Source organism: Oncorhynchus keta, chromosome 29 (genome assembly GCF_023373465.1).
Source record: "Oncorhynchus keta strain PuntledgeMale-10-30-2019 chromosome 29, Oket_V2, whole genome shotgun sequence".
Taxonomy (NCBI): domain Eukaryota; kingdom Metazoa; phylum Chordata; class Actinopteri; order Salmoniformes; family Salmonidae; genus Oncorhynchus; species Oncorhynchus keta.
The window spans coordinates 41588077-41598836 of NC_068449.1; positions in this window are offsets into that span (position 1 = coordinate 41588077).

Sequence of the window (10760 nt, forward strand, 5' to 3'; positions counted from 1 at the left end):
GGAGTTAGGGTGTCGAAGCAGATTGGTGTTGAGTGCAAACCGAGTGAGCTGTGTGCCAGACCAGGCTCTGGAGGTGAAATTGAAGTGAAGGGGTGTGAGTTAAGTGAGGAGGAAGGTGTGGTGAAAAGCTGGGAATCCGAGCTTGGCGTCAATAGACATGATAAAGAAGAATCTGATCCCGTAGGAGTGACACTTGAGAGAAATTGGATCCTTTTTTTGGCTGATCCGTTTATGGTTTCAGGGTGGGTGAGAAAGGAGTTGGGTGCGCATGAGTCTGTGAAGGTAACCTGTATTGGACTTGTGATGTTTGTTTGTGTTTCGTCTGACCAGAGGGAGAAGGGTACTCCGTGTCACGCAACTTGGGTCAAGATCCGTTTCTTGCTTTGCTCTTAGGAAGAGGGCGCCATTGAATGGTGTGTTTTCTGGGGTAGCGTTAAGTGTGGAGCTAGAGCAATTGCAGTTGAAGATTCCTGGTGTTTGATGCCTGCCGTTTGGTGCGAAGCAGATCCGGTGGTGAGCGCAGAGAAACAGTCACTGCCAGTCCTTTTTGAGTCAGTCTTTACCCGACAAGTCATAGTTAGGATATATCGGTTATCCTGTTAGAGATTTTGTGCCGCATCCACTGTGCTGTTTCATGTGCAACGTTTATGGTCATGTCACAGCATTGTAGGAGAGAGTTCCAAGAAGTGGAAAGTGTGCAGGAGGGCATGGGATAGAGGATTCTATAGTTTATGTGGATAAAGTTGTGTCAACTGTAGGGGTGCATATGTTGCTGGGGATTGGAAGGGTCTGGTGTGAGAGAGACAGGTTGAAGTGGTCAGAGTAGTGCAGATTTCATATGCTGAGGCAGTAAAGAAAGTAGAGGAGGATGGGTCAAGGCTGAGTGATCCTGAGAGGACACCTGTGAGTAGTAGATCTGTGCCAGCACAGAGGGGATAGGCGAACGAATGATATATGCTTCAGTAAGTTTGGGAAAGGTTTTTGGGTATTTGAGGTTTGAAGAGTTACAGGGTGTGTCGAGTGGTGGTGTCCCATCCTCCCAGGCCGACTGCATGGTGCAGGAACAGATGGGGTCAAATGGTGTATTGGGTTTTTAATGTGTAGGGTTAGTTTGTAGGGTAATAAAAAATGTATTTGTATTTTATTTTTCCCAATTTGTATAACAAAGTGTATTGGATTTATACTATAGTTGGGGGCGGTAATGTAACATATTGGATGCCAACTGCCCGTTAAATGCTTGTCAGACTGGTCTCGACCGAGCACCGAGGTAGATTGGCTGGCCGAATTTGAAGTGGAGGTAGTACAGGGTTTAGCATGTCTTTCTCGGAGGCTAGAAAGAGATTTTGGCTTGGAAAAGTTGAATATCTTCAGAAGCAGTCGGGTAATTGGTTAAGGGAGGAGGATTGGAGGGAGAGAGAGATTTAAAAGACTGAGGGAGGCAGAGGATGAGTTTGAATCTGTTGAAGCTAGCAATAACAAGGGAGAGGGTATGTCGAGGAAGATTGGTGAGCCGGACACCAGTTTGAGTTCTGGAGGTAAAATGGAGGGGTAGAAGGTGTTGTGAGGATATATGAGTTATGCTGTAAAGAGCTTTTGTGCCGAATCCACTGCGGTGTTCTAGGTATCACCTTCATGGGCTCGGCACAGCAGTGTGTAGGAGGGAGATTCCAACATGTGGGAAGTGTGCAGGAGAATATGGGACGGAGGAATGTGTTTGTTTCCGTGGAAAAAGCTGTGTCAACTGTAGGGTTGCTCATGTTGCTGTGGACCCGACATGTCCGGTGCGAGAGAGGCATGTTGAGGTGGCCAGGGTCAGAGTTGGTCACGAAGGTTTCGTAGCCTGAGGCTTTGAAGAAACTAGAGGGTTGATCAAGGGTGAAGGATTCTGAGAGGATCCCTGTGAATAGTAGATCTGTGCCAGAACAGAGGGACAGGTCAATGAGTGTGATAGATATATATAGATAGATATATATATATATACAGTATATCACAAAAGTGAGTACACCCCTGACGTTTTTGTAAATATTTGAGTATATCTTTTCAAGTGACAACACTGAAGAAATGACACTTTGCTACAATGTAAAGTAGTGAGTGCTCCCCATTCACACCTGAGACCTTGTAACACTAACGAGTCACATGACACCGGGGAGGGAAAATGGCTAATTGGGCCCAATTTGGACATTTTCACTTAGGGGTGTACTCGCTTTTGTTGCCAGCGGTTTAGACATTAATGCCTGTGTGTTGAGTTATTTTGAGGGGACAGCAAATTTACACTGTTATACAAGCTGTACACTCACTACTTTACATTGTAGCAAAGTGTCATTTCTTCAGTGTTGTCACATGAAAATAAATACTCAAATATTTACAAAAATGTGAGGGGTGTACTCACTTTTGTGATATACTGTATGTGTGTTTTAGTAAGTATGGCCTCTTAGCATTCATAGCAATGGTTGTCAACTGTACCGCAGAGACGGAACGTACAGTCACAGAAAATAGATGTTGTGGTGGCAGCTGCAGAGAAGTACTTGGAGGTACGAGATTTGACTTCAGAAGAGTTACAGCGTGTGTTAAGTGGTAGTGTCCCGTCCTATCAGGGTGTTGGCCTGGGGAAGGATCAGATAGGGTTAAAGTAGTGGAATAAGGTGATGGGTTTTAATGAGTATAGGGTTAGTTAGTAGGGTAATTAAACATAGATGTGTGTTTATATAAACAGTATATACATATATATTGTTTTCCCTTGTTCAACTTTCCCATTATGTATCATAAAGTGTAATGGATCTATACTATAGTTCAGTTGGGGGCGGTAATGCAACATATTGGATGCCAGCCACCATTAAACCTCACCGAAGAAGTGCATGTCAGAGCAGACACTATTCCATGGAGTCCAAGGAAATGTCCGTAGAATTCCGAAATAGATTTGTGATGAGGCCTTTAGAAAGTATAAACACCCCTTGACTTATTCCACATTTTGCATCACTGGCCTACTACACACTACCACATGTTTTTTTTTATTTTTAATGAATTATAAATGAAAAGCTGAAACGTTTTGTCAATAGATATTCAACCCCTTTGTTGTGGGAAGTCTAAATAAATTCAGGAGTAAAGATGTGCTTAACAAGTCACGTAATACGTTTAATGGATTCACTCTGGGTGCAATAAGTGTTTAAAACCCCCTGGAGTTATCAATCTAAGTAACATAATCAAATAAAAAAAACATCAAAATCCATCAATTTAAGCTAGAGATATAGTTTAAACTAGAGATATAGTTTAAACTAGAGATATAGTTTAAACTAGAGATATAGTTTAAACTAGAGATATAGTTTAAACTAGAGATATAGTTTAAACTAGAGATATTTTTGATATCGGATGTATCTTAATCCACCGCATTGGCTGATGTTGCACTTCCGCATCTGCGGTGTAAGGTGGCAAAGCTAGAGCAGTGTTTGCCAGACCATGAGACATCCCGAAAATCAGTCTTCTCACGAAAACATCTGTAGTGGCAGAACGGTCTCCCCTCTGTGGAAAGGGGAGACTCATGAACATGAATATGTTCTCCATTTTGTTTTACGACCACCACGTGTCAGGGGACTCATCTGAAGTCGGTAAAGTCTATATGCCAACTTCTGATTGTAGTGTCCGAACCGTTTGGGCTACAAACTAATGTGACCCCATTGTGAATAGGGGTGATTCGTTTGCTCTACAGATGCCACAGGACTCATCTGAAGGTAACCAGTAACGGGTTAAAAAGAATAATGGAAGTACAGTGCATTTGGAAGGTATTAAGACCCCTCCACTTTTCCCACATTTTGTTATGTTACATCCTTATTCTAAAATGGACTAAATGTTTTCCCCATCAATATACACACAATACCCCATAATGACAAAGTGATAACAGGTGTTTATATCTTTTTTTACACATAAAAAAAACAGAAATACATTATTTACATAAGTATTCTGACCCTTTGCTATGAGACTCGAAATTGTGCTCAGGTGCATCTTGTTTCCACTGATCATCCTTGAGGCGTTTCTACAACTTGATTGGAGGTCACCTGTGGATATTGATTTGGACATGTTTTGGAAAGGCACAACCCTGTCTATATAAGGTTCCACCAGTTGGCATGACAGGGCATGTCAGAGCAAAGACCCAGCCGTGAGGTTGAAGGAATCGGCCTAGAGCGCCGAGACAGGATTCTGTCAAGGCACAGATCTGGGGAAGTGTACCAAAAAATGTCCGCAGCATTGAAGGTCCCCAAGAATACAGTGGGCCTCCATCGTTCTTAAATGGAAGAAGTTTGGAGCCACCAAGACTCTTCCTAGAGCTGGCCTCCGGCTCTTCTCTGGGTCTTGGTCAGAGAAGAATGGGAGAAACTCTCCAAATACAGGTGTGCCAAGTTTGTAGCGTCATACCCAAAAAGACTCAATGCTGTGATCGCTGCCAAAGACACTTCACAGTGTACTGAGTAAAGTGTGTTAATATAATATGTACATTTGATATTTCTGTATTTCATTTTCAAGAAATGTGCTAAAATGTATAAACATGTTTATGAGGTATTGTGTGTAGATGGCTTTGGGAGAAAAAAATGCAGTTTAATCCATTTTGAAATCAGACTGCAACACAACAAAATGTGGAATAAGTCCAAGGGTATGAATACTTTCTGAAGACACTGTATATTTTAGTGAAGATGGTGTGATCACTGGTTGATTCTTTCAGTCCGAGATTCATTCCTCTCCCATTTAGGCATATTAACCTTGGAAAGAAGTGACACAATAGGTAAAATACATACAGTAGAGAAAGACATGAAGATTAGTCCAGTTAAGCCAAGGCCTACATATATAGGCTAGAAAATGTAAGTCTGCCATTGAAAATTGAGGAACAGAGTTTACAGATGGACAACTGAATATGTTCTCTAAATATGCAGGGATTGGATTCGGTTGATGAAGCTTTGAAATGCCCCCCCCTATACCGGACGTCTCTGTAGTCTTTATCTTCAACCGGTAGGTGGCCAAGATGTATTATGTGTACACATTGTTAGCAATTACTTTCTAATCTGCATTAGAGAAATTACCATATTACCAGTGTAATTTGAATCTTATTTGTTTTGGGGCTCAGGAGTTTCTATCTGTTACTCTCCTTCTAACTGTTGCCAAGTGAGCACATAGCCAACGGCAAGCTTTTTATCTAGCTGCGCATATCTAATGAGACGGGCGAGAGGAACTCGCTGCATGAGTCCTGGCCGTCACCCTCTGAGCGACAGCTTCGATCGCAGAGATCAAAAGGAGTAATGCCCCATGTTCACTCGCACAAGGTGGAAGGGAAGCAGAGAAGGCGGGGGGGCCTTTGGGCTGTGCGAAGGTGGCGTGGGAGGCGATGAAAAATAAACTTTTCCAAACTTTATGCCTGAGTGACAGGCGATGAGGCAAAAATAAGCCGAGGTTTCTTCCTCACTGACCCTTTCCTATTTTGAAGTATTCTCTCTTCTCTTTTGAAATGTCTAACTTTAAAGAAATAAATTGTACATTATCTGCATGCATGCACACTTACACTCAGGGAAGGCATTTTATAGGGGTCCTGGTCCGCCCTGCTGTACCTCCTTGCCTGTCCAAATAAAAAATATTGAAATATTGATCATTTATTTGACTGAGAGGCACATCAACAGAAAGAGGTGTCTTGCTCAGATAAAGTATCCCGAGCGAGTGAAACAGCGCCCCTCTGTCTCAATATGTGCAGACCATGTATATAATGCTGTATGGATAGAAATAGCATGGTATGTCATACTATTTATGTCCAAACAGCATCGTATAGTAACACAGAGGGGCTCTGTTTTGGTCTGTTTTAGTCGCTCGGTTGATTTTTCCGGTGAGATATTTTCTTGCAGAGGAAGAGGCGGAAGCCAGAGTGCTCACTTGCCAAAATCTGTCCAGAATAAACACAATAGGTTTATTCCCGCCTTTAGGACAAAGACTCCCATTGTTAGGGCAGAGACATGAGCATCTCGTAATTACATTTAAGTCATTTAGCAGATGCTCTTATCCATAGCGACTTAAAATGATTGCACTCGTCTTAAGATGGCTAGGTGAGACAACACATTACAATTGTATCAAGTGTATTTCCCCCCAACAAACTACGTATCAGTAAAGCCAGTGCTCGTGGGAAAAGAGAAGTGCCTTTAAAACAATTGGGGGGAGGTGGCCGTTGGGGGCACCAGATCTCTGGTTTCAGCCACTTAGGAAAGGAAAGTTGTCAAGTGCTCTGTTCGCATGCTGGCTTCCCCTAAAGTAAATGTTTGTTTCGGCATAATTACATCATTACTCCTGTGGAAATCAAATCATTCAAAATACTTTCAAATGTTGAGACAGGAAGGGGAGGGGTGTGTGGTAGAGATATTTTGGCTTTCATTGTGTGAATTGTTTGCCTCTTTGTATTGTTTATTTGTATAAATACCCCATTACATGTCACAAGTAGGCCTAGTAAATGTTACATCATTTGGTTACATGCATTCTGTTAATGCGTGTATTAATTAGGCTACAGTCATTTGCCATTCTCATTCTCATTGTTTGCAGAGTTCACAACCTGCTTTACTTGTGAGAAATACGTTTTGGTTCATTTCATAACCAGCATTTACAAATGTATTAATTGTCTTTGGAGTGCTCTTTGTAAAAGCAATGAGCATGTGTCTGGTTTCTCTCTCCTGATAACGGGAGCACGAATGCTCCTGTCCGCCTGAGCTCGCATAGAAGTAGGCCTACCTGGCCTGCCGTGTGCAAATGAAGGAAAGTGCCCACTTGGGATATTTGATTTCTGATTATTTTGACTCACAACTAAATAAGCTGAGCTTCTCAACGTTGTGAATGATAAAAGTTCCTCACAGTGTTAGAAAAATATTTTCAACACGCTCCGGGCCTCGCTAATCAACAAGCCTCGATGTGAAAGAGCAAAATATCATGACCTGATGATTCCATATATCCAGTGGAAAAGTCCTAAAGAAACAGCTGTCTGTCCCGAGCTCACTGGTCTGACACTTAAGACACATCGACAACTTCAATGCTCAAAATAGTCTGGGTATGAATGCAACAAAAGTTCAACATTCACCGTCTGCTACCATTTCTGTCCAGTTTGACTCGCACGTATAAAATCCAGAGTATGCACCACACCGAACGCACTGCAACTGCCTCTGCAATGCAATGCCTCAAGGGAAACGCAGTGTTTCATTGGAAATGAATGTAATTCTGGTGTACCAAAATGCAATGACACCTTCGGTGGGATGGAAGCGTGAGGGACTGAATAAGATAGTTGTTGCAAGTTCGCTAGCGAAGGTTCAGGCCTGACCCAGTTGACTGATTTGATACAATGTTACACCTCACTAGTGGTAGAGAGATGAATGCGATTGAAATAATCTGTATTTTCATTAGGATATTTTCTACTGTTTTTATTTTGTCGGCTTTAGGCCTAGGTATTCTATTTCGTTATAGGCACTCTTTTCTTTAACCGCCAATTGTTCAGTGTATCAATGTGTCCATATCGCAGAGGCTGGTTCTCTCACATTAGTTGAATTTTAAAAATATTTTCATCATTTTAATTTAGATTATGATTAACCACGTGCCAGTGATTTTGAGAAACGAAAACGTAATTATTCAAATGCGCAGATAAAAAAATAATAACAACTGGCACGCAGTTCGGGTAGAAATGGTAGGATAAATTGTAAGCTTCCCCAAACTAGAAACTCACTAGGTGGTCCCGTGAAAAAAACATGCCAAATCAAATGCCCGTCCAACTGATTCATTCTGGCACTGGCCCTGCACACATCTAAACTAGATGATTTAATTCCAGCCGTTATGAGCCTGTCCTCCCTGATTTCACCATGCACCAGCCATCACTGGATCCTGCACTCAAACTAATTGCACACACCTGTTTGTTTGAAAGGACCTGGATGGACCTGCTAAACTGCAAACAAATTCCTAGAATTTTGAAAATGGTGGATTGGAGGAGGAGAGACACGTTCTCGGTTGAACTGTGTAACAAGGTGACTAGAAACTAATGAGACTGATTGTTTGACCGCAAGTGAGAGTTGTTTGATATCGTTGAATCTTGTTTTGCTGTTGTAGAAATGTGGTAAGAGGTTAATGGGAAATGGTGGCGAGTAGTGAGGCTGAAATGGAGAAAAGGTTGGTGAAGCAACATCTATGCTGGAATGAGAACAATATGGGTGTCAGTTTTGATAGTATGGAGCGGTCGGATGATGGTCAAGGGCCGGAATGGTCGGTAGTGGAAAGACAAAGGAAGAAGAGATCATGATACAGAATGCAGTGGCTTGTCTAGCAAAGAAAACAAAGAGGGCCAAGGTAGGAAGCAAGAGTAGTGATGTGTTGGAGTGGAAAGTGCTGATATTGATTGATGAGACCACAGGGCCTCGTTTACACCCTATCTGACTAACTAATGCGGTAGAGAAAGAGGCAGGTGAAGTGAAATTAGCATGGTTCATTGGAAATGGTAAATTGTTAATATTGTGTGTTTGCCAGGCTCAGCAAGGGAAGATTTTGAAAATGTAGAAACTTAATGGGATGAAGATTAAAAGCCATGTACCTGGTGCTTATGCTAGGTTAAGGGGATTCGTCACTGGGGTCCCAATATCTATGTCCACAGATGATATTAATAAAATGTGAAGGGTGGCAGAGGGATTGAGGCCAAAAGGTTGATCAGCAGGAAAGAGGGACAAAGAAGTGAAAGCTTAGCATTGATGCTGAGGTTTGAGAAAGTCTTGACGGGGAAAAGTACAGCTAGGATTCCTTAGTTTCAATGTTAGAGATGTTGTCCCATATGCACCGCAGTGTTTTAAATGCCAAAGAATGGTACATGTAGCTGCTCAGTGGAAAGGAAAGAAAAGATGTGCCAAGTGTGGAGGAGCACATGATTACGGTGAATGTGGAAGCAATGTTAAGTGTTGTAATTGTGGGGGAGAACACAGTGCAGCATTTGATGGATGCCAGGTACAGAGAGAGGCTCAGAGATCTAGGATCAGCCATGATGTATCGTATGCAGAGGCCATAAAACCAGATTGGTGGAACTACAGTGCAGACTGATGGAGCTTACATGGATGTACCTGGTTTAAGTGGACCTACTGTCGGGGCTGGTGCTTCTGATAGGTCTGGCATGGTTTCGAGGCCTGTTCAGAAATCTTGTGCTCATGAATGTATGGTGTCAAAGGACACTTTGATAATGAATAAAGTTGACTTCTTAGCTTTTATTGGTAATGTTATCAATACGACTCGGGTCGTGGAAAGCAGAAATGCCACGCTGAAGGTTATTGTAGAGACGGCAAAAGAGATATTGGGGGTAACAGATGTTACTGTTGAAATGGTTGTTGACATGCTGAACAATCCTAAGGGTGGAGTGTTTCAGAATAATATAGGATAAAGTTTAATGGGGTTGGGGAGGAGGTGGTAGAAGTTTAGGGATTTATTTGGTTTAGAATTGTGGTTTCATGGCAGTACAGAATTGGGCAGATCATGATTGATCATATATTCCAGCACAGTAGGTGTCGCAACAATTGTTTGCCGACTGCCATGGTATTTTTAACTAGGCAAGTCAGTTAAGAACAAATTCTTATTTTCAATGACTGCCTAGGAACAGTGGGTTAACGGTCTGTTCAGGAGCAGAACTTGTGAGCTCAGGGATTTGAACTTGCAACCTTTCAGTAACTAGTCCAACGCTGTAACCCTGCCGCCCTTGAATAATTTTGAAAACAAATTGAAAGTAAAAACAACTATGCATACTTTAATTTTCTTGGATAACAAACAGTTTATTGCAAAGGTATATTATTTGGGGGTAAGTTGCAACTGATGTGAACATTGTACATTTTTTAATTAGCATTGCCTCCTCCGTCATATGAATGCAATTAGAGAGTTAAACAACTGCTCTTTTTTTTCATTTAGTTCTAACCTAGGCAAATAAGAACATTTTAAATTGCAGTTATGTCTAAACAATTAGCCTTAAGTTAATTCAGCCATTATCTATGGCAATTGCTGTTTTTATTACTTAAATGTATCTGTGCTAATGTCTTGCTGATGTTATGGATAAGATGAAGTTATATGGAGAACAGTCATTTGTAGGCTAGGCAAAGTATGTGTTTGGTGCTTCATGGGCATTTATTTTTTATTAAACACGATGTGGAGGAACAAAAATACTTATGTGCTGTATATTATGATGCAAGAAGGCTGCAAGATACAGCTCACCAACAGGTAGGCCTAGTTTTCACACCTGGGGTGTTCTTCCATGGCATGTTTCTCTTTTCTTCCCATTTTAAATGGACTGCACTCAGGCAACCACTTTGTCAGTTGGTATCTCAATGTGCTCAATAATTTGAAGGTAGTCTTTTCAGTCTTCTTACAGCCGCTGTCTGCATGCAGGGCGCTTTGAGTGTGACGAGAGATAATTTCCAACGTGACTTTTTAACCATAAATTAATTAAATTACATTTGGGTTGTTAAGTGCAGCCTGGGAGTTATTTTATTCAAATGGATGCTGTTTCAAAAAGGAGTCGTCGATTTGTGTTTTGAACATTTTAGTGATGAATTATGGTCTGAAATTATTATTTCAAACAAACCTGATAGCAAAAAAATATATATGTTCAGAGTGAGTTGGGATCACTACCTAGGTACTGTTGTTGTGAAGTTCTATAAGGGACTATTCAGACGTTCTGCTGTTTTGAAGGTATTGCAGCCAGTCAGAGCAGCAGAATGTGTTCCATTCAATACATCCAGGTG